General features: G+C 40.8%; 1 non-coding gene across 1 annotated transcript; it reads right to left on the reverse strand.

Annotated features, from left to right (window-relative positions):
• Positions 1–1,218: 1,218 nt before the first annotated feature.
• Positions 1,219–1,378, reverse strand: LOC118573545. Its single transcript, XR_004943654.1, has one exon. It is a non-coding gene; the product is annotated as a U1 spliceosomal RNA (small nuclear RNA).
• Between the last annotated feature and the right edge of the window lie 23,610 nt (positions 1,379–24,988).

Genomic DNA, 24,988 nt, shown 5'->3' on the forward strand with positions numbered 1-24,988 from the left:
CAGGGCAGAGCTTGCACTTGAATCCCTATTACATGTGTTCACTCCTGTTGTAGTTGTTGTCAAAATTTCCCTTCCCTGACACAATCCTACATGATGAACAAACACACAAATTTCCTCCACTTTCTGTTTAGATGTTGATCCTGCTAGCTCTTTCCTTCCTATCAACAGGGGATCATTAAGGAGTGATAGGGTTAAGAGGAGAGAGTTGGCTCAGTGGTGAAGAGCACTAACTGATGTTCCAAAGGAACCAGGTTCAATTCCCAGGCTGCCTGGTATCCGATGATGAATTTTTTTTTAAGTGGTAGGATTATTGCAGTTCTATTTCTTTAATTCTTTATTATCTGAGTCTAGATCCCCCCAACTGAGCAGTACCAGCATCATTTTTTTACATATGCCCTGACTGGACCATGGGTTAGTAAGCTGGCTGAAGCTCCATCTTTATCTGACTAACAAATTGGGTGTCATGAGCATGAGCCTCATTGATGAAGTCCTGACTCCTAATTGGGTGTTAGACCCCTCAGTGTGATCCAGATCTTCCTCACCTTCCCTTTCAAGCTTCTTCCCTACCCTGCCCTACAAGGACTCCTGCGCTCTGGACATTACTTTATCCCTATATCCTCAGACCATGTTTTATAAAGTCTTACCACTTTTCCTGGAGTGGGTGAAGAAGGCACTCATGTCATCTGAGATTTTTGTTTTGTTCTGAATGCAAACTTTAAGCATCATCTTGTATATTAAATCTAAATCTAAATCTTAGTAAGATCCTGGGAAATGCACATTTACATTAAAGTAAGGAAATACTGAACACATATCTGCCCCACATCCCCTGCCTTTCTCTATCATTGAACCTATGAATTCCTTTAAATGCAATTCATTATCTAAATGGGTCTTGCTTATTTTCTTTATTCTTTGTTTTGTTTCCTTATCACATTGGAGACTGGACTTCAGGACAGCCAAGATCTTGGCATACAGTGCCAGGTTTCTTCATAGGCACCCAATCATTCAGTCATTGCTTACTAAGTTAAATTCTGTTTTTATTTTCTCTTGCTCCTCATAAGCCCCCAATTCATCTTGTTTTCTCTCCTTTTCAGGTCTTATCTATTCATCAAATCACAAATTTTTAAAACAACAATGTTTCCTCAACATTTTAATCACACTGTATCTCTATTCTCCTAAAACTTATAGGATCCATCCCGACACCTCAGAGATTCCTCCCATCAGAGAAGAGCATAGGTGCAGTCTCCTACCACAAATTATGCAGTTGAGTTTTCCACACTTAGAGAAATCACAGGATCAGCACCTCCAAGATACAGTGGATAAGCCTCTCTCTGGGAAAATCACCTTCACGATCATGGTATCTCCCCTGCCAGGTAAGGTTTTCTTTTTATTTGTTTGTTTGTTTGGTTGGTTGGTTGGTTGGTTGGTTTTTTTAAGACATGGTTCTTCTGTGTAGCCCTGGATGTCCTGAACCTAGCTTTGTAGACCAGGCTGGCCTCGAACTCAGGGGTTCACCTGCCTCTTCCTCCTGGGTGCTGAGACTGAAGGCATGTGTCAAACGTCTGGTTTAATGCAAAGATTTCTTGTGTGAGTATCTTGTCCTTGTCTCTCCAACCAAAATACAAAGTTCAGAAAGACAGTATCTGTACTTTTTCTATTCCCAGAGTCTTAGGCTGGTGGGTACACGCATTCATTCTTTATAAAGAGAAATGACCTGGCCCCCAAATAATGAGAGAAAAAGACTAGAAATTTGAAGTTCTAGCAACTAGTCTTTTGGCAAAATTATTTTGTGAGAATCCTAAATGGTGTCATAGTAAGCCAGTATATGCTTTACTGTTTAATTGGATAAGCCCATAACATCGATTTATTTGTTTGCTTATTTGTCTGTGTATGTGCTTGTATGCACACATGTGTGCTAATGCCCATGGAGGACATCCTGGAGCTAAATTTATAGGAGTCACTAGATGTGAGTACTAGGAACCAAATCCAGATCCTCTAAAGAGCAGCAAGTGCTCTTAACTACCGAGCTATCTCTCCAGGCCCATATATTTAATTTTTACAAGTTAATCATATCAAATTTTCAAATTGCATTCTCCATTTTAATGTTATTTTATGGTCTCATCAAGATTACTTTGAAATAATCTCTTATCACAGGATGAAATTTGCATCTCATGTGATAATTGGAGATTCCATATAATCTTATAATAAATAATACATGTTACATGCCTACAAAAAGATTCCATTAGAAAGAAAGCATGGGGTTCTAGCTTCCACTTCGATTTGTTAAGAAGATTTTTCTAATTTTGGATTTGCATAGAACTAATTTTAACAATAATGTGATAAGACATCCCTATTTTAAGGAACCTCAATTTTTTTCATGTCAGTTAGGACTGGAAACCCAGGCATGAATTTCTCCATCCCTGACCATGCTCACATTCACTGATTGCTGCACACATACAAATAGGGCTGCTTAATCCATCTTGATAAAATGCCTGGAAACACCCTGAAGAATTACACAAAACAACAGGCACAGATACAGAGGCAGCTTAGAAACCTTCTAATACTTAAACACCCTCTTGTGCCAATTATCCAATTCTGCGATGGATTCCCACCTTCTTTCCTATCTTCAGGGTGACATTCAGAATGAAGTATCCACACGCTTACATGAGATCAAATAGAGAAAGCCTTTGCATTTATAAACTGGAAAAAAATAGTTGTCATGAATATTCAGTAAAATTTTCCTAAAACTGAGATACAAGGTGGGCCGGAATGCTCAGCCACTCACAGGTGACAGAGACACAGCAAATATTGAGGAAACCAGAGCAGTCACGTGATCCTGTTTCTAATGGGTCTGACTTGTAGCACGGGTGAGGACAGTCCACACTTTACCAGGGACAGCCCTGCAAAGGGAAACATGACAAACAGTGGACTCTTTCATCTCGACTCTAAACCTGAATGAAACTCATCAAGGAAAATTGAGTCAGCCACCCAAAGACTTGAAAAATCTTCCTTTCTGATCCTCTAGACTGGAACTGGATTTTGTGAAATTCTGATCAATCATGCATCTAATTAGAGCATATGCTATAATTATAAACTGGCAGTGCTGATTCAAGTTGCTTCAAGTCTGGGTTGACTCTGGGTGTTTCTCTATTTCATTAACATCCATTTATTAACCAATGTTTCTTATTAAAATCCCAGAAACATGTTAACACTGCTTTTCTTTTCTGAGCAGTATATAATAAGAACTTTCTATCAAACTCAGGGTCATAGTCTCTATGACTGCCAAAGAGGTTGTAAGATGACTCCCCAAAGCCAGGACCACTCTGCCATCAGTAGTTAAGTGACCCTCTGTCACTACCTTGTCAAGACTGGCTTCCTCATGATCCACTCATTCATTCAAGGTACTCAGATCCTTTCTGGAACTCTCTGTGATGACCCATGATGAGTTAGCCTAGCTCAGCTCACTTGTCCTATTGTGTATACATGACACACATTTTCCTGTTGGCAGTACCAGTTTTAAATTCAAGCTTGTCTGGAGAATTGAAGCTAGAGGTGAAGGCATTCACCTCCCATCTACACCTTTCATGTAGCTTGCTACTCAGTAGTATGAGAAAGATGATCACTGTCTGATGTAGTTTGAGAAAGATGATCACTGTCCAACAGTCTACAGTAAGAGCACAGGAGAAAGTTATTCAAACACAGGAAAAAAAAACTGGATTTGTCTTTCTAAAGGGCAGGGACTATTTTTTAATTAACTTCTGAAACATAGGTTCTCTCTCTCTCTCTCTCTCTCTCTCTCTCTCTCTCTCTCTTACACACACACACACACACACACACACACACACACACACACACACACACACACACTATGGACTGAGGGGCATTTTCTTAATTAATTATTGATGTGGGAGGGCCAAGCAATGCCATCCATGGGCAGGTAGATGGTCCTGGGTGGTATAAGGAAGCAAAAATAAGTACTACATTGGTAATAGGCCAGTAAGCAGTATTCCTCCATAGCCTCTGCTTCAGGTTCTGCCTCAACTTCCCTCTGTGATGGACTGCATCCTGTAAGATGAGATCAGCCCTTTCCTCTCCATGTTGTTTTCTGGCCATGTTTATGGTAGCAATAGACTAATATAACTTTCAAAGAGTAGCTAGCTGAGTTCCCAATTTGAGCTATAGGCCTTGAAGTGCCCAGGACAATCAGATTCTATTTTTATTCTTTTTCCAAAAGATGTCATCTGACATGTACTAAAATAATTTAGACTATCATTTTAAATTGATCAAAAGGTGAAGAATTCTTTATTCAAATTTATTAGTGTGTGTGTGTGTGTGTGTGTGTGTGTGTGTGTGTGTGTATACAAATATGTCATAACGTGTGTGGGAGATCAGAAGACAACTTTCAGGATTCAGTTTTCCCCTTCTCCCATGTCTTCTGGGAATTACACTCTGGTCGCTAGGCTTTCTTGACAAGTGAGTTACCTACTGAACCATGTCCTGGTCCATCTGGTGCACAATCTTTAACTCCTCAGAGAACTCCTGTTGAACTGGGTCTCAGTATTAACAAATGATTAAAAATCAAAACAGAACTTCCAAACTGGAAGTTCTTAGAGACCAGTTATAACTCACAGTAAAAGGATGACTGATGTCAATAGCTGCCACCATCTGCAAACCCAAATCTTGCTCAGTGAGGAGAAAGCAAGAAACACACTGAAGAGTTTTGCCCTGAGAGAGTCGAAGTCACTACCATCATGAAAGTACCCACTTGACCTACACTTGGAGCCCAGTCTACGTGCAACAGTAAATCACTTCCCTGCTTTGATCAGCATGATGGATGAGGAGAATCTGTTCTTTGCTTTAGACTGGGAACATCCCCTAGGGTTTGGGGGAAGCTCCATAGAGAAGAAGGTGAGAAAAGAGTAAAGGACTAGACATCTCAGTGACCAGTAGCATCCCTCCTGAACTTCATGCTAGGGGAGGATTACCAAGAGAAGCAAGTCATGTGATCTGGTTTAAGGTCATTTTACATATGTACATGTATTTCTCTTTTCTCTGTGTTACTCTGAATGATCTGAAAAGATTCTCATTACTCAACTCCCATTATTCTTTGGCTTCATATACTCTCCTCTGGATTTTCTCTGCATACCCTTGGTCCTGCAGGACTCCAGTGATGATTCCTCAAGAAAGGCCTTCTCCCACCCTCTGGAAAGGCCTTGCCTCCTGGCTCTTGTCTGACCTTGCTTGTCTTCTTCCTAATATTTTCACCATCAGACACATTCAACACCTAATTATTGCCATATTTCTCTAACTATAAAATAAGCTTAGCGGTCTTCGTTGAAGTCCAAAGCCTCCTTCATAGAGAAGCCCAAATCAGCACTAGAAAGCAATGAAGCATGGGGTAGGAGTGCTCATCTGTATTCCTAGCACTTGGGAGGCTGGAGCAGGACGATCAAGAGTTCAAGGATAGTCTGGGCTACTACATAGTGAGTTCCATTCCTGTCTGGACAGCAAAACTGTATAACAAAACCCTGTCCTACAGAAAACATAAAACAACTACAGCAAAGATAAGTAATTAACTAAAGGAATCAAACTCTGAGACTCCAAGGCTAAACACCAATTGGCCTTGGTTGCTTCCAGCAATGACACAGTGCCTTTTCTGATCCAGAGATGGTAGTCTGTGCTCAGATGCCTACAGATCATTAGTGTACAGCAAGAAGAGGAAGAGGATCTGAAAGAATAACAGAGACAGGTCCACTCCAGGAGCCAGCTCCAGCTGCCTCATAGGAATAGGGAAGAAAATGGGCAAAGACTTGACTCATCTCCTAAGGCTCTGGAGCTCCCTTTGGCCTCCAATTCAACAGAATGCTTTCACCTTGGGGTCAAAGGGAGCTCCCTCTACTGCTGACCTCTAAGACCAACACTGAGGGACAATTTCAAGGCTGCCTATGTGTAGCTCCTGACTGCATGTCACTTATTTGCATTGTTGACTCTAAAACAGTGGCTATGCAGTGCTATGTTAGAGACACTGTTATTCACAACTAGTTCTGAGGTTTATTGCAAATAAGTTGTTACTCCATAAGAACTGAAGACCAATGTTTGTAAGCTGTTTTCTTGTTAACTGATTATATTGCTTTTGACAGTAATGATGTCATTATGTTATCCAACTTGCATTCTTACAGACACCCTTGAACTAGAGGGGAAAGGGATTGGGATAACATACAGCAAATTAGAAATATCCTACCTATAAAATATGTGCTGCATCCTAGCATCATTTCTTACGTCTACCAAGGCAGAATATAAAAAGGCTGAGAGCAGTTGGTTTAAAATTATCCCTGTAAGAGCGTGTAATGTTTTCCATTAAACTGAGACTAGCAATTTTAATTATATATAAATTTAGTCCCATTAAATAGAAAGAAATGCCTTGGCTTGAAGTCAAGTCAGAACACTTAGTCACAACTATAAGGTCGCTGAAAAAAAAAATTCCATAATACTTTTCCAACTTCATCTCCTATTCTAGACTTCTGATTTCCTCTAGCAGCTTACAGGTTTTCCCCTTCATATTTTTATATCCAAGCCTTTGCTCAGGATGTGTCTTGCTCCCAGAATCCATTGCTCCTTTCTTCACCTCTTAATTTTAATCTGGATAGACTTGGAAGGTTAAAGCCTCATTTTCATTTCAAATGTAAACCTTCCTCCACCACCATGGCCCACAGTGATCTTCTGTAGATGTTCTGGAATTATACTCTACATCAAGTGTTTGGTGGGTGGTCTTCTTATTGGACACCTTTCTCATTATGTAGTAGATAGGACACCTCAGGCTAAATATGGATTCTGAGTACTTCTGAAAAGTACAAAAGGTGGAACAATATAAATGTTGCTAGAACCTTTTATATAGCTCTTCAGCTGACCCCAGAAGTCACTTTCAACTTGATGAGACAATTCATAAATACTAGCACTTCTTGATCTTAGACATCTGCACCTCAGCCTTCCCCAGGGTGTGTTCTTAACCTGTAAACCAGACAGACCAGAAATGTCAAGGAGTTAAGCCTCCTAAGATCAACCTTCAATCAAGGAAGGTAATAGTAGATCAATACCTCATCTCCCTCTCTTCTTAGTGGAAAGGTACCAAGATATATTCTACAGGGTCCCTTAGAACATCCCTACCATCATTCAACCCTAGCTATTCACAGCGATAGTGTGTTTGGTTACTCTCTTCCCCTCTTCTGTAGAATTTACAGGATAAATGTATCTCCAAAATTTATATGCTCCAACATCTACAGAAGAGAAGAAGGGTCACTGGATGACAAATAGCTGCCCTTGTCACAACAATTGTGTCTCTAGAATGGCACTAAAATCTGCCTACCTCAGAATCCAATGCTGGGAAACAGCATATATGCACACAAGTGAGAAGTAGGCATAGGTCCTCATGAAAATTCCTTTATTTTTCCACTGACAACTTCATGGTCACCGAGTTGGAATGAATGAGAGACAACAGAAGACAGAATTATCAAAATTCAATTCAAGGTCTTTCCCTCCAGTCAGGTATGTGAGTCTTTTTATGCCAGTCACCCAACAATCACACTGAAACTAGAGTCTGATGTAGCTTATGGGGGGAGGGGTGTTTGGATGGATAATACTCAGAAGAATCACCTAGAACATTCCAAAATGAAAAGCATTTCAGCATTCCAAATAATACACTGGGTTATACCAGATTGGAAGATAGTTTTCTGAAGGGCTTGGAGATCTATGGCCATTCAACTAGGTGATATAGACTGATGGACCCTAGCTGAAGAACTGTTGACACTGGTGGCTTCTAGGGAACCGTTTTCTTTAGGAGGATAGTTTCTGGTAGATTGGCCATGCTCCGATGGATGACTCCACACTCATGTGTATGTGGGCACACTAATTAGACTCAAAAGTCATAAAAAAATACATATGAAATTTAGAGAGAGACATGGCACTGAGTATGGGGATACCAGGAAGGTATCAGAAAGGGGAGTTGTTGGTAAATATGATAAAATTACATTGTATGCATGCAATTATCAAAGAACAAATTATATGTATAACATACACATATACAAATAATGCATATACATACCCATATATACATGCATAGCCCGGCAGAGACATTAAAATTTTGGCCACTTGCAAATAAGCAACATGGCAGATAGGACTGATCCTTTCTGTTATCCTGCTTCCTGGTGCCATATTGACATCAGCATGGATATTAAATGTCTCTCATCTTCCTCATGCTGTGGAACACCATCCTCTTCAAACACCAACAAGACCCACATCACCACTGAGAGCAAAGCTACCTGGAAGCTTGCTCTTTGAAAAAAGGTTGCAAACAATGCAAGAAGGCAGGCTGGTAGTGGAGATTTGGAAACTCACTCAGGAATAGTGTTTCTGCTTACTTGTTGATTTCAGTGTTAAGTGTTCCTGTCAGAATGTGTGGAGAGTGAAAGACTTAGTAGCATCAGTCCTAACCTGGATGTCTTCACCAAAGTCTCAAGGATTGGGACCTATGAAGAAGAGGAAGCAGAAAGATTGTAAAAGCCAGAAGTGATGGATGACTCCAAGGAAACAGTGTCTTCCATATATAACAGGACTGATGCACATATGAACCCACAGAGACTGTGGCAGCATGTAGAGGTTCAAGCCAGACCAGGTCCCAATGCTTCCAGATGGGGAAGTGGACATAGCTCCCATATCTAACCAAGAAGCTATCTGCAACTGATATTCACTTACAAAGGAAAAATTAGCCTTCTCCAGCAGAGTCTCACTGGGTATATCAACCACACTTTAGCGCAGGTGCTATGTCCAGGAGCAGAGGGCCAACATACAACAAACTCAATGGTATTTTTGTGGACTTTTGTCTCATCTTGCATTGTTTAGGCATTGTCCTGCTATTGGTCTTTTGCTTATTTACTTTTATTTCCATTTTTGTGTTTCTTTTTATGTGTTTATTGTTTGGTTGTTTGTTTTAAAGAAAGAGAAAAATACATAAAGTAGGGTAGAGAGGAAGGCAGGGGAGATCTAGGAGGAGTTAGGAGATGGAAAACATGATCATGAAATATTGCATTAAAAATTGTTTAATTTTAAAAAAAGAAATCCTTTAACACAGTAAGTGGACCACAAAAGCATATGTAATTTTTTATGACTTTTGAGTCTAATTAGTGTGCCCACATACATATGAGTGTGGAGCCATCCATTGGAGCATAGCCAATCTACCATGTTTCCTCTGGCCAGTGCAGGATGATGGACTCAGAGTCCCACAGACCATTTACTTTAAAATACAAAGTTACTAGCATAATCCTTATACCCACAGGTAAGTGTAATTCTCACCCTTCATCAAGGAAAATCCTCTTTGCAACAAATGGAGACCATTATAGAAAACCACAAATTGGATTAAAAACTCAAAAAAAAAAAATGCAGAATCTAGTCCCAACTGATATATCTACTCAACTCCTGTACCTAAGGCTCAGTGACCACATCAGAAGGGGAGGTAGAAAGAGTAAGTTTTCTGTGAGCATGCGTTTCCTAGAAATGACAGAAAAGCTATACCCATGAAATCTAACAACATTAAGCTCTGAACAAGGTTGGGATCAACAGAAATGCTAAAATAGAAGAGAGAAACCTTACCAGGCCTCAACTCTAGACCAAGAATTATAGGCAACTAAGGAACGCTGAGAGAGAGGAAATAGTCCTTCCCAAGGAAGAGCACACCAATTGCTAATCCAACACCAAGTGAGCAGCCCTGGAAACAGTACATATAAGTAACATCACATGGCTGTATTTATATATTTAGAAATGAATATATATGTATACATGTACACACATACATAACAATTAAAGAAGAATTTGAGAGAGAGAAAGAGGCGGTGTATAGGAAGGATTGGAGAGAGGTAAGGGAAAGGAGTAAATGATGTAGTCATTTTATAATCTCGGAAATTAAGAAAAATATAATAAAAATCACATTAAAATAAAAAAATATATTGAGTTACTTAAATGCCAGCTTCTTGGCTGTCTTGGAGAATTTCATGAGAAAAAAACATGACAAAAAAAAAAAGAAAGAAAAAAAAAAGCCTGGGATTACTCTCATTAAGTGTTTATCACTTGCTTTAAAAGGAATGCAAAGGAATAATTTTTGCCAAAAATGTCATTAATAAATCACTAATGAACAAGTTTTTGCTTTCTTCCCTTTTAGAAGTTTTGCTTGGTCAGCCTGTTAAAGTACCCAACAGTAAGCACTTCACCAGACTTTATGGGGTTTCCTTTCCTTTTAATTAACTTTAAAATCTTATTAGCCAAATTATTAGCAATATGTTACAAGGCACTGAGACTACAGCTGTAAATGTATCTTTATTAAAAAGACACTGTCATGAGTTAAGAAACTTCCAGCATTATTATAAACTCCATCAAGGCTAGGGAGATAATTCCGTTTGCAAATTGGTCCCAATTCAAACTTGGCAAAGGAATGCAAATTAGGTTTGAATTAATTTGCTGCTCCCCTCCCATTCTTCTCTCAAAACATGTAATTTCTGTTGGCAATTAGCTTCCACAGACTTTAAGCTGGTACTTAGGAAGGTGTACCAACTCATAAAATGAGAACTGAAGTTGTAATGTTATTTCAACTTAGAAAAAGATGTGTGGAGGAAGAGAAATATGCTTTGAGATGTGTTATCCGTCCTAACGGATTCATAAACAACCCTAAATTTTGCCCAGCTTGAAGAGCTAGGATGCTGTAGACCGTTCTTGGTTTTACAAACCCAGGCATTTCTAGAAGGAGTAAGAATGGGTTTGTCACAGACTTCCCAGCCCCTCACAACATTCTAAATATAGGCTCAGCTTGCCTCTGTCCACAGCTGTTCTATTCTAACGGTTTTACCAAGGGCTCCACAGCGGGTGCCTTTATTGAAAATGGAACAATATCTTCAGGTGCAGAATATTTTGCAGGTCTTCTGCAAAGTGAGAATAAAAGCCACTGGCAAGGCAAAAAGCTCTGGGGACCTATTCACTCTAATCCGGGTTCACAGAACCTCAGATACAAAACCAAACTGCAGGACCGCGGCTCTGCCGGCCTCCTTTGACAGCTCTGGTATGTGCTCCAGTCATTCTTAATGCTAGAATGCTTCACACCATTTGCAGGGTGCTAGAAAATGCAATCTCTGGCATTACCTGGGGGTTCTGCTACACTATGCCTCCAATTGAACACATGCACTGAGACTAGTGTCTGAGGAAGGAGTCCTTAGATATCACTGTCAAAGAGACAGTCTAGCTGGGGAGGACCTGAATTTGAGCTAATTTTATAAAAGAAGCTGGAAGTTATGAAGCTCATCCCATGTCTCTATTTTTTTTCCTTCTATGGAACTTCAGGTCCCATTTCTGAGACTGCCACTTCCGTGGGTGACGCTTTTCTATTCTTCCATTCCTTAGGTGGGGGTGGAATGCTGGTGTTAGCAGTGCCTGTTCTGAAGAGAAATTCTAGTGGTCACAAACACTATTGTTATTTTCATTGCATCTCTAGCCATAGGAAGCAACGTGTTAAGTCACAACGTGTTAAGCTACACTATGCTCCTGAGTTCTTCAGTGCCTTGGACAAGTCTTTTAATCTCTGTCATCCTGAGTGTGTTCATTTATAGAAAACAACTAATGATGATTAAAGATTTCAAGGGGCTGGGGATTTAGCTCAGTGGTAGAGTGCTTGCCTGGCAAGCACAAGGCCCTGGGTTCGGTCCTCAGCTCTGGAAAAAAAAATTGTACTATGTACTATGCCAAATCTGCCAGGTGATGGTGGCTCATGCCTTTAATCCCAGTACTTGGGAGGCAGAGCCAGGCAGATCTCTGTGAGTTCGAGGCCAGCCTGGTCTACAAAGCGAGTTCCAGGAAAGGTGCAAAATTACACAGAGAAACCCTGTCTCAATAACCCCCCCCCCAAAAAAATTCAAGTATGAAGGTTTTTTTTCTTAAAAAAAAAATCATAGGATTGTCATATAGCATCTAACATGTTTGTAGAAGTACCAAATAAAATTATGACAGTTGTGTAGAAACAATTACATGCACATATGGAAGAACAGGAAGCAACAGCTCTCCACTGTGTTGATCTTCCCCACTATGGGACATGTAAATATGAAGAAAATTTGATTATACAACAGGAACACTAGGAGGCTGTTACTATCGTCGAGAACATAGGGACTGGGACACTACGAAATAGCTTACACTGTACAGAATTGTTTCTAAGTACAAGGAATTATCCTACCCTGATTGTCAATATTTCCAAGGCTGGGAAACTAGTTAAGGTATGGAGACACATGGAGAACATGCCACAGGAATTGAGAAGTATGATGTTCAACTACAATTCATGTGTTTAGATTTTCTGGATTTGTGTTCATTTACAATTATAATTTACAATTCAAGAAGGAGTTGAATGCAAGAATGCTTATAGTACTCAGGAAAACCAACAGCCATTTCTTTTTTAATATACATATCCACACACACAATTTAAACTCTAGGTTTCGTGACTGAATACAAGCATGCACTGTCTTGTCTCTCTGAGTCTGTCTGGCTTCTTTCACTTAACATAATAATTTCCATTTGTACCCATTTTCCTAAAATTGCCATTATTTCATTTTTTTCTATGGGTGCTTAAAATTCTGCACTATGTTTTCTTTATCCATTCATATGTTAATGGACATCTAATCAGGCCTATCGCCTGTCTATTGTGAAGAGTGCAATAAACATGGGTGTGCAACTATGTCTGTGGTATGTTGGCTTGGACTCTAAGACGCTAAGTCTCAGAGTCTTTGAGACCATGTATCCAAGAGCTGGGTAAATATTTTCTATACAACCCAGTTTCCATCTGTACAAAGACCACATTTGCTTTGATACTGACTTTAAAAAATTCATCTAGTTAGGGATACGCATTCTCTGCTAGGCCACACTGCTATCTTCAGCAAAGTGTCTACTTAAAAATAACAAACCTGTGTGCCTTTAAAAACAGTTTGCAGCTGGCTACCAAGACCTCCCATTCCCCAGATTCAGAGAACATGTTACTCTCAAAGAAACTTCTTTTTGCAACAGGTAGAGATTATTGCAGAGATCCACAATTGGTAAAAATGCAGAGAATAACAACCTGTGGGTACCAACCCCAATTGATCCACTCAGGGTGAAGACTCAGGGTGAATCATGGAAGAGGCGACAGAAGGATTGTAAGAACCATTGTCTCCTAGGCATGACAGGGGAAATATACTTATGAACTCTCAACAATACAGTTACCTGAACAACGCCAGCATAATGACACCACCCGGTGACATGTCAGTGTGGACAAGACAAATCCCACATGGTCCCACCCCTATAGGGAGTCCATGGTTGCCAAGGGAGTGACAATCAGTTACTTCCAGGAATAAACTCCCACAGAGGTTGTCCAGTCCCAAGCGGCCAGCTCTGGATGAGTGTCCACATGAACAACACTAAATGTATATGCTTGTTTCCATAACAATGAAAGACGAGACCATGAATTTGGGAGGAGTTGGAGGACAGGAGGCAGGAGTGGGAGTGATCTGGATATAGTGCTCATGTCCAAAGTCCTCAAAAAGAAGAAAAAATAAAAGTTACAAAAAGTACTGGTACTTGTGACTTGGAGCACCTCTTGAAATGATCGTTGTCTGTATTTCCTGCCCTTGTTCAGTGAGAAGGCAAAAAAAAAAAAAAAAAAGTTAAATTGTTGTTTGCTTTGGTATATACTTGACATTTTGAAAGTGTAAGCTAAATAATCCAATCAAAAATTGGGGGAAAGTATGTCACTGAGGGTGGGCTTTGAGGTTTGCAAAGCCATTTCAAGTTAGTTTTCCCAGCTTCCAATTTGCAGTGTGAGAGGCAATTCCTCAGAATCAGCCCCTCCTTCTAAGTTACCTGGGCTATGGTTTATCACAGCAACAGAAACGTAACACTGCAAAATTAGAAGGGAAAAAAATTGAGTCCTTATTCTGTGCTTGACAGTATGCATGCCTTGGAGTGAAAGACAGTGATCACTTTGGCAGCCTGAGCGTGAACTTCTAAGGCAGCTACATGTGTGGCAAAATCAGTTGGCTCAGAAAGCGAGACTTCCTTTTCCCCTTGGAGACTAAGCAAACCTCTTCCCAGGTGCTAAGGCACAACTCTCCACTTCAATGGCCATTTGTAACTGCACTTTGTGGATCGGGTGGCAGGTTATCAAGCAGCAGGCTTATATCTCTGCTCTCGTCCTACAGAAAAGTGAAGGGAGAACATGGGGATGAGGTGTGATTTCTCTAAGCTTGCTGCAGAATAATGCAATAGTTTCTGTTTATCACGGATATATTTCACTCTAGAATTGGGCAAAATGGAGCCAAGTGCTCTTGTGCTAGGGCCCAATTGCTCCTATTTTCTGTCACTGCCCGCTGTAACCTCATGGTCCTGGCATGAACCTCTCTTGGAAACAGTCATCTTGACATGGGGCCATTTCCTTGATTTGCCCTCTACCCTTTTCAAAGATTTTTCTCCCAACACAGGGAGCTATTTCAGTCATTGTGCTGGAAACCCACCATGACGCTCTTACCAGCCCAAAGGCCTTTTGTAATATCAAACCCACCTCACCTTTCAGCATATCTTTTCTGTGTGTCTCAGCAAACAGCACACACCATTTGCTCCAGTGTCTGGATATCTCTCTCAGTGGACATTTGGTTTTGCCTAAATGTATGATTTTCTGTGCCAGTGTGCTGTGGCTCATGCTTATTCAGTCCCATGATCTCCCAGCTTAGCAAAAGCCATTGTTTAAAATTCTATAATCAGCCTTTTCTGTGGTCTTTCATTGTGTTGGGTGCACTTCCTAGCAGATCCGTCCAACTGGTAGCCAAGGCTAGCTAGGGATGCAACTAAATACAACATCATGAACTTACATGAAACCTTGTCAGATTTTTCTTCATTTATTGTGTGGTTCTCAAGGGTAAATTTCATAGATGACAAAGTCATGGCACAATGTCAAAAAGACTGTACACACCTGCAGGAATATGAGAGCGAGGTGGTGTAGTACAGGGGATAGAGGATCATCTCTGACCTGCTACCATTCCTTAATGTATATGTAACTACAACCCAAGGGAAGGAGTAGGGCTAAAAGGTACATGCTGTTAGTGGTGCTGAGATCTGACTCATAGTTAGGTGGACAGGCTTGGGGGTTGGGTGCGGAAGAGCCCAGCAACAGTAGGAAACAGTGTGCACAGTAGCTCCAGGGCAGAAGCATGTGCTTCCAGAAATCATAAAGAGGCCCATGTGCCTGAAGGGAATGAGCCGGAGGGAAGAGAACAGTGTGAGAGAGCATCAAACCCGCAAAGCCCAGAGACTCCCATCTCTATCTTATGAGCAATCCAGAGGCATTGAAGAGTTCCATCACCAGAAACAAGAAGGTTCTATTTGCATTTTATAAAAATTTGAGCTTCTGTGTAGAAACTGAATTAGAACAAGGCCAGAGGGGATATGGGGGCTCCTAGGAGAAGATTGTGTGTGAGAGAAACTGGGATAGGGAGAAGCAGAGCAGTCAGGGGAATAGAAACAGACTCAAGCTGAAACTGTTTCCAGGACTTCTAAGCCCAAAACAGACCGAGCACTCTCATACTTGGATGTATATAAAAGAAAATAGTGTCATCACAAAATTACGATTACTCTGTGGAATTTATCACAAAATTAAGTAGTTCAAATGAGACTCATTGCATTTTACTGTGCAAGATAAAGCAAAGGGCTGAAATACATATGTGCAGGGCTTTCTGAAAAGTTCTTAAACACAAAAATAAAAATCACAAAGTTTTAAAGTCAGATGGCTGTCATCTTTAATAGCAGCCTTTTCCATATGCATTGCATGGAACACACAACCTGCCCGCACCTCCTCTGATTTACACACACACACACACACACACACACACACACACACCACAAAGTGCCATCTTGCACACACGCACACCACAAAATGCCATCTTGCTTCTGTCTACTCTCAAATCATGTCCCTTCACCATTTGTCTCCGGTGGTAGATACAATGGTAAGGACATGAAATGTCAAGCTTAGTGGCCTAAGTTCACAGTTTGAACATTGTAGTTACCCATATTTATGTCACCATCACCGCCATCTGCTTCTAGAACATTGTCACCACCCCAAAGAGAAACACTACAGCTGTTAGTATTCACCGCTTACTTATTTCCTTCTACTCCTGGCCTACATAACTTTTAATCTACTTTACAAAGTATGAGTCTACTGATGTGGGGAATATAGCTGGTACTAGACAATAGTTGACCCCATTTTTATTGATTCCTTTCATTCATTGTCCTATTTTCAAGGTTCATTCATGGTAGCATATGTACCAGGACTTCACCCCTTTCATTACCAAGTATCTTAGTGCATGGCAATGTTGCCTGTATTTATTCACTCCTCAGCTGATGAACATTTGAGTTTCTGCTTCCTAGTATTATGAATGAAGCCAAGAACAATAGCGCAAATGTGTGTGCTCATTCTCTTGGTTATCCTGGGTGGGGTTGGGGGTTGTTGCTGGGTCATGGGGGACATCTGCAACCTTCTGAAGAGCTGCTGGACTGTTTCCCAGAGCAACCACTCCTTTCTCATTTTTATTAACACTGCACAGGTATTCTAATCTCTGCAGAAGCCAGTCAACATCTGTTGCCCTCTTCCTTTTTATTCTAGCCATCCCAGCGGGCCTACCAGAGAGCTCATCTCGACTTGGTTTGCATTTCTCTGGTGGCTCCTGGTGCTGGCTTTCACACACTAACAAATCACTTATGCTCCTTCTGAGGAAAAAAAATATATCAATTCAGATCTGTTGTGCATTTTTCATATTGTATTTCTATTGTTGGAGTTGTGTTGCTTATATATTTTAGATACCAGATGCATGGTGGAACCAGCTTTCTCTCATCCCATGAGTTGTCATTTCACTTTCTTGATGGTTGGCCTTAATGAGCAAAAAGATATTTCAAAAGTCCCATCCTAGATGACTTGATTCTTTTGTTTCTTCTGTTCTCCTTCATCATTTTTTTTTTTTACTTAAAAACTAACTTACTGAAACTATAGGATCATACAACTGAATTGCATGTCAACTTCTTTTATATTTTCTCCCTCCAATCAAGAGGGAAACTCAAGTACCCTTTCTCTTCAGGAATTTGTAGTCATTTTCTTAAACATTTGTGTTCCTTCCTCCAAGTTCAAAGACTATAACTACTGTCAGCCACTCTATCTTTAGCAAAGGCAATTAAGGAGCATTATTCAGGCTTATCAGTTCTATGTCATTTTATTAGCTCAGGCAATTAGAAGAACTTATCATTTTTAAAAATCACATAATTATTGACTATCACAGCCCTGTTACTGAGAAAGGTGATGGCTTGTAACACTGCTGTGAGGTAAAATGAAAATAAAGGGTGAAAAGTAAGCCTGAAAGATGAAAGTTGAAGGGAAAGATGCATAAATTACAACCAGGGAGTGCTATGGAGTCTTAATGCATTTTTTAAGACCCTTTAAGTCACATTAATAAAAAGGAAAGCGACAGTGTTAGCGCAGGTAGAATTTTGGTTTTAAGCGTTAATTTATTTCTTTTTAGCAAATGACCCTAGCTATTCTTTTAGACATGATGGTGCTTAAGAAGTGAAGTTGGGGTTAGGGACATAGCTTGGTAGTAAAGTACTTGCCTAGCATGCATGAGACCCCAGGATCAATCCCCAACAAGCCACACACATTAAAAAAGAGGGGGGGGGGGCAAGATAAAAAATTGTCAAGAGTTTATTAATGGGCTGGAGGGACAGTTCAATGGTTAAGAGTGAGTGCTGTTCTAGAAGGTCTGAGTTTGGTTCCCAGACCTACATTGGACAGTTAATTCCAGCTCCAGGGGACCTAATGCCCTTTGTGGGCATTTGCACTCATGTACAATTACCCCCCTCCTACATACACATCATTAAATAACCAAGAGCGCAGGCATGTCTCCAGCAGAGCTCACCATCAGTCTTTACTTGGCTCATCCTGGGGGCTGCCATCTTCAGGCTGAGGAAATGGCTCCTATTAGTCAAATGGTTGCTTCATAAGCACAAGGAACTGAGTTCAGATTCCTAACACTTGTGTAAAAAGCCACAGGTTGGGGTGGCATACTCCTATAATCCCAGTGCTGGGAGGGTGGAAACAGGATCCCTGGGGCTTGCTTGCCAACCAATATTAATTGTCCAGCCTCAAGTTCCATGAACAACTGTCTCAAGAAATAAGACAAAGAGTGATTGAGGAAGACACCAATAGAGAGACCTCTGATTTCCCCATGCAAATGAACACACACACACACACACACACACACACACACACACACACACACACACACACTCCACCACTTAGCTTCTGTCTACTCTCAAATGATGCCCTCTCACTGTTTATCTCCAACTGTAAACACATGAAGAGTCAAGCTTGGTGGCCAAATTAAACCACACATCCATCTCAGATAACTTCTCCTTTTTCTTCCCCTCCTTCCATTCTCCATAACCAAGTTCAAACCAGCAAATCCCCTGTCCTCTCATAATTTCTGTGCACTGACCAAGGCCTCTGACTCTCAGTGGCCTTACCCAGCCTGCCTTCTTCGGCATTCCTCCACTCAGGTGAGAAGTATGGGAAGTGAATAAATTATATCACCCAGAGCTTAGACCACCAGAGCGGACCATTCTCCAGAAAGTCTGTATTTGCTTCAGAACCCTAGCCCCCACTTCTGAGACCTGCATGGGGATTCTTTCCTGGGTCTATATACAACTTCTAAATTTGAGAATATTTATGAGGTAATTGGTTTTAAAGACAAATATACAGACCAAGACCAAACACACAGGATAAGATGTGCAAGCATGTTTCATGTAGGGTCCTCCATATTGCAAGATGGAGCAGAAGGTAGGAGGAAAAGGAGGTGGGCTGCAAACATGGATGGATAATAAGGGCCAGCTTTGTCCTTGCCATCACATTCCAGCATGCAACTTAGAGCTGTGTGGAGTCCTAGGATCCATTTTTTTTATTATTATTACACAAGACTATCTATCAAGGCAGAAAAGTAGAATATACTACTGTATTTAACATGTCAGCATGACATAGGAATATTTGAATTTTTGGATAACATACCTGAACCCTAAGAGTATGACCTAGGTTTTGGAGTCTGAGTTTGTGTGATTCATTAAAAATATTTATTACGCCTATACTTTGATATGATGTTGTCTTCAGCCTTAGGAGACAACAGCAAACTGGAACAATAACATTGCACTCCCAAGGGACTTTTATCACAGTGGGAAAGGTAACTGAGTAATAGGTAAATGGATACTTGAGTCTATTCACTCAACAGATTCCAGTGGCCAATCATGGGTGCAAGCATTTGAGACTATTGATCAAACAGACACGGACCCCTGGTTTTGAAGTACATAATACAAGTAAAGCAAGGCTAGAAATTAAGAGGAGTAAATTGATAACAGCAACAGAAAAAAATTGTTGGTCTGCACATGGGGCTGTCAGGTAGACCTCATGACAGGACCTGTGGAAATGAAAGATCTGGGAGTGTAAAAACACCAAGGGGGGAAAAAAACCTTTCTAGAGAAAAATAGCCAGCATGGGGTCATGAGAAAGCTGCATGGAGTGTTCAAACAACGGAAGGTGTGTGGTAAGTGCTCACTGGACTAGCTGCAGGTGCTGTGCAGAAAGAAACATGAATATTCATGTGTGCCACTGAGTCCCGAGGGCCCGTGTTTGTGAAAATGTCAAGAAGGAAATCAACAGGATCACTGTCAGTCTGTACCTGTGACTGTCATGCTGCCTGTCCACACTAACTGGTTAGCCTTGGCTCGCCAAAGTGTTCCCCTGGACTGGACACTTCCCTGTAGTGAATTCTCATAGGTCAATGATAAGAGGCACTTAATAGGAGAAATCGGGGTTTTAACAGAAGTAACGCTCTCAGGAAACATATTAAGAAGTCATAGATCCTAGGGTCCCATTTTCTAGGTAAACAGGACCCTAGGAAAGACACAGGGATCATCCAATGACAGAGAAATGGATGAGATCTACATGAACAACCTGGATGACAGTGGGAGTAATGAAGGGCAAGGTTCAGGGGAAAGAGAGCTTAGGGGAGCAGGAGATCCCAGCTGGATCAAGAACAGAAAGGGAGAACAAGGAATAACAGACCATGATAAATGATGACCACATGAGAACAGGAATAGGCAGAGTGCTAGAGAGGTTCCCAGAAATCCACAATGATACATCCATTGTAGACTACTGGCAATAGTCTAGAGAAAGCCTGATCTGACCTAGTCTGGTGATCAGATGGCCAAACACCCTAACTGTGGTGCTGGAACTCTCATCCAATAACTGATGGAAGTGGATGCAGAGATCCTCAGTCAGACCCCAGGTGGAGCTCCAGGAGCCCAATTGGCAAAAAAAAAAAAAAAAAAAAAAAAAATGAGGGACTGTAAGAGTGTGAATTGTTGAGACCAAGATTGGAAGAGCACAGGGACAAATAGCCAAATGAATGGAAGCACATGAATTATTAACCAAAGGCTGTGGAGTCCCCAACTGGATCAGGCCCTTTGGATAAGTGAGACCATTCAATAGCTTGAACTGTTTGGGAGAAACCCAGGCAGTGGGACCCGGACCTATCCTTAGTGCATGAACTGGCTGTTTGGAACCTTGGGCTTACACAGGGACACTTTTCTCAGCCTGGAAGGAGGGCACTGGACCTGCCTGTACTGAATCCACCAGGTTGAATTGAATCCCCAGGGGAGTCTTGGCCCTGGAGGAGATGGGAATGGAGGGGAGGGGCTGGGGGGAAGGTGGGGGCAGGGGCGAGAGGGGGGAGGACAGGGGAACCCATGGCTGATGTGTAAAATTAAAACACAAATATAATAAAAAATTATATATATATATATATATATATATATATATATATATATATATATGTCATAGATCTCTCTGCACCATCTGGTGTTGTTTTCTTCTGCAGTCAGAACACAGCATTGACTCAATTTTTACCCAAAAGTTTAAGAGTTTACCTCCAAAGGAAGACATACAGAAACTCCCAGCCTGACCACTGTGCTATTGTGTAGACTTGGGCAAATGAATTAATTTTTTCATCTGAGCCTCAATTTTCTTCTCTGGAAAATAGAAGCAATTGTAGTAATCGCTTTAAACAATTGTTGAAACATAACAGGTGATGTGGCTCCACAGACCCTGATAAGAACTCAAATCTTAAATGCCTGCATTGTTGTTTTCCTCTCTGTAGAATGCCTACTGTGGAGTCTTAGTTACTAGTCCACTCTGGGGCTTTGTTTTAGGTTGTTTTCTGGTTTTATTTTGCTGCTGTTCCTTTGTTTTATTTTTCTAATTCGAAGCATTGAGCCCAGAGCCTAGGCTGGCACTCTACAATTGAGATAATGTCTCTGTCTGTCTGTCTATCATCTATCATTTGTTTGTTGAGACAGAATGGTCTTGCTAAATCATCTATGCTGGTCTCAGACTTGCACTCTGCCTGCCTCAGCTTGCCCAGCAGCTAGGTTTACAGGCCTATGCCACTAGGCCCAACATACCCATCCTACCTGTTCATTGAACATAGGTCATTGATCATAGATCTTAAAATATGCCAAAGTTGACACAGGGTGCTACCAATAAATTATGAGCTACAAACTATCCATTTCACAGAGCCAGCACTAATGTATGCAAAGCAAGTGTGAGGCTGTAAGTTACTGGGGAGTTAGAAGTGATTATCCTGTGGGTGGGCAAGCCTTCTGTGAAACACAATTAATTTTGCTGAGAAGCCTGAGCCCCAGTAGAATACCTCAGTACACATAGGTGCCTCTCTCCTCACTTGCTAAATTAGCCTGCTGAGAGGATCACACCCCTTTGAGCATCAGTGGCTCCCCAAGAATTACAGAGAAAGCCCCTCTCAGACCTAATAATGGAGAATCCCAGTCTGCTCTGTATTTATGTCAACCTGACTCCCAGCCTGCCCTGCAGCTCCGGGACCGTTTCTATGGAATCCAGATGTTTGAATTTATTGAAGACATTGAACATATATTTGACACAAGGCAAAGAACACTTGATGCAGATGTAGGAGGAGGCAGGTGACCATAATACTGAACCATACTGCTCATGTGAACCCACTGAAGGGCTGTGTCCAGCTCAGGCATATTACTCCTTGCCTTGATTCTGAGCCTCCATTTCCTACATGCTGCAGCTGTATTCAGACTATTGCTATTCTATATGAGATCCTGGCATTCACTCATGGAATACTCAGAGTGCTTTAGGAAAGGTGGCATAGGGTAAGCTCAAGGTACTTAGTATTGTTACTACTTTATGATCTTAATAACAAAAGGGAGGAAGGGGTGGGCTTATGAAATATTTTGTTTATAACCTATAATAAAAATTTTAATGTGTAACTTCATCTAGCAACTAAATTAAATAGTTGCTCCCGAAATGGAATTTACCCTTCCTAAGTATGTCACACTCCTAAGTTTTTTGTTCTCAGTCATCCTTTTTTTAAGTATGAATTAGTTGGTTTTATGACTAATGACTCATAACCTGCCCTTTGTACAACATTAGTGAGTATTTAGGAACATGTATTTGCTGTGGAATATTCCTTTACACTGTGTGAAGATGTGTCACTGTGATTGGTTTAATAAAGAGCTAAACAGTCAATGGCTAGGCGTGGGGGTATAGGCAAGACCCCTGGACAAAGAGAGCTCTGGGAAGAAAAAGGAAGAGTAACCAGCCAGATGGAGAGGAAGCAGGATAGGCAGTATAGAATAAAGGTAACTGAGCCACATAAAAGAACATAGATTAAAAGATATTAAAAGTTAATTTAAAATATAAGGGCTAGTTAGAAGTAAGCCTAAGCTAAGGCCAAGCTATCATAATTAATAATAAGTCTCTGTGCCATCCAAATTTGGGTGCTAGCTGTCCAAAAAAACCTGCCACATATATTTATGTCCTTTGGTACCAAATGAGTCAGGCTCCAGTTACACATATTCTTCTCAACAAAGATATGAGCATATATTCTCAAAATGTGTCCAATCTTCTCAAGAGTAAGCATTATTATGCCAAGACTACCATCACTTCCCTGACTATTCCCATGAAACAAAACAAAAAAAAAAAAAAAAAAGACAGAAAAAACAGTTTCCTATTAAATGATGCATTTGTGTCCATTCTCAGTATATAGTTTTTATTTTGGGACTGCAAAATTCACAAAAGCATACTCACATGGACTTCTGGTCAGGAAAAGTTGAATAAGCAGAATTTTCCCTCAAGAATTAAAATGGACTCATTTCTTAATAGAAAATGTAAACATTCTCATCTTTAAGGCAGTCAAGTCATGGTTCATGGTGGTGGTAGTGGAGGAGGACAAGGAGGGAGGAGGGGAAGAAGGAGGAGAACAAAAGAAAGAAGGAAAAAGGAGGAGACAAAGGGTTGGAAAGTGATCCGGATTTGAGATAAAGCTTATTGTTGGGCTTGGGAAAATACCTTGTAAGCATGAGAGCATGGATTCAATCACCAGCATCTATGAAAATGCCCAGGATGATGACTCATGCTTATAACCCCCTACTGGGGAGACAGAGACAGAGGGATACCTAGGACTTCCCAGCAGCCAGCTTAGTCTAACTGGTGAGCCCCTAGTTCTCAGTGAGAAACCCTTTCTCAAAAAGCAAGATAGAGAGAGAGCTGAGAAATGATACCCAAGTTTGACCTCTGACCTTTGCATGCACGTGCAAATGCACCCACACATGCACATACACACACACCCATGTATGTGTGCATGGAAGAGATAAAAGATATAAGTGGTTGATTGTAAATTTTTATATTACAGTAATTAATAGTATTTAAATATCCTAATATTATAATGCCAGTTATATTGTAACCTCATAATGCTGCCTTCAACTCAAAAACAGAATTCATAAGATGTTTACACAGTACATCTTGCTTTCTAAAGCCTTTCCCCCTTAAAAACCAGAAGGCTTGAGGGTGAAGTAATCAGAGGAGAATGTAGAATGATCGGGACCCACCACAGTAGCATCATGCAGATCGGCTTCTCTGTCTTGCATTTTCCCTAGTCTCTGCCTGTTACTTCTTCTCTTCTCTGGCAGTCAATGATCCTTTTATGACCACTATAATAATTTTGCCTTCTCCAGAACCTCATAGAGCTGGAACCATACAGTCTATAATCTTTGCAGAACATCTGTTTTCATTCATTAATATGCATTTATGTTTCCTCCATGTCTCTCCATGGTTTTATATGAATTCCTTTCCGTTTAACACAGAATCATTTGCCATTGCCTGGATAGACCATCTACTGAAGCCATGGTTACCAGGAATTGAGCACTTACGAATAAAGCTACTATAAACACCTGATCCATGTTTTTCTGCAAACTTAAGTTCTCAATTATTTGGGTAATTAGCGAGTGTGATTGTTGGATCATATGTAAATAGTGGTTAGCTTAGAAGAAACTGCAAAACTCTCCTACAAAGTGATGTGACATTTTGCATCCTCTCAGGGAACTGAATGGGAGTTCCTATTGCTTCGTATCTTTCACGGTACAGATATTGACAGTGTTTGGGATTTGAGTTATTCTAATAAATCCGTAGTGGTACTTTATTGTTATTTTAGTTGAAATACCTCAATGACATAAGTGATGGTTAGTCTTCATTGCCACATTCCCTGGACTTGAAGTCCAATAGGAGACTGATGGGTGTAGTTGGAGTTTTCCTGCCTGACCCACAGTCAGGACAAATCTCTCTTACCCACCAGTCCCACAGTCGCTCAGACCCAACCAAGAAAGCACACAGAAATTTATATTGCTTACAAACTGTGTGGCTGTGGCAGGCTGCTTGTTATCTACCTTTTCTATCTTAAATTAACCCATTTCTGTTAGTCTATACTTTGCCATGTGGCTTGTGGCTTACCGTTGTCTTTACATGTTGCTTCTCCTGGCA

The sequence above is a fragment of the Onychomys torridus genome, chromosome 23 (assembly GCF_903995425.1).
Source record: "Onychomys torridus chromosome 23, mOncTor1.1, whole genome shotgun sequence".
NCBI classification, from domain to species: Eukaryota; Metazoa; Chordata; class Mammalia; order Rodentia; family Cricetidae; genus Onychomys; species Onychomys torridus.